This window comes from Penaeus monodon, chromosome 34, assembly GCF_015228065.2.
Source record: "Penaeus monodon isolate SGIC_2016 chromosome 34, NSTDA_Pmon_1, whole genome shotgun sequence".
NCBI lineage: Eukaryota > Metazoa > Arthropoda > Malacostraca > Decapoda > Penaeidae > Penaeus > Penaeus monodon.
The window spans coordinates 23,635,705-23,635,997 of record NC_051419.1 but is presented as its reverse complement, the minus strand read 5'-3'; the positions used below and the strand labels follow the sequence as shown (position 1 = coordinate 23,635,997).

The 293-nt window shown below is 32.1% G+C and overlaps 1 protein-coding gene across 1 annotated transcript in view; it reads left to right on the top strand.

Annotated features, from left to right (window-relative positions):
• Positions 1–293, top strand: part of LOC119594650 (cardioactive peptide-like) — a gene marked incomplete in the record, with an annotated part of 25,423 nt that overhangs the window by 14,355 nt on the left and 10,775 nt on the right.

Genomic DNA, 293 nt, shown 5'->3' with positions numbered 1-293 from the left:
CCCTCAGATCAATATTATTTTATAATCATAATCACAATCACTATTTTGATATTCTAATATATAATAATTTTTACAGTAGCGTGCTCTGATTCTCTGCCTCGAAATAAATCAGAAAAAAATACAAAGTGGATTTGCCGAACTAATCAAATGAAGATTATATTAGCGTCCGAAAATGAAAAAGGCTAATAATTTCTATAGAAATGATTCGTGAGATGAATAGATTGGTCGACGCTGGAATGCACTGGTGTGGCTTTGGTGGAGAAAAGTCGGTTTATAATGAGTGCATTTCTTTT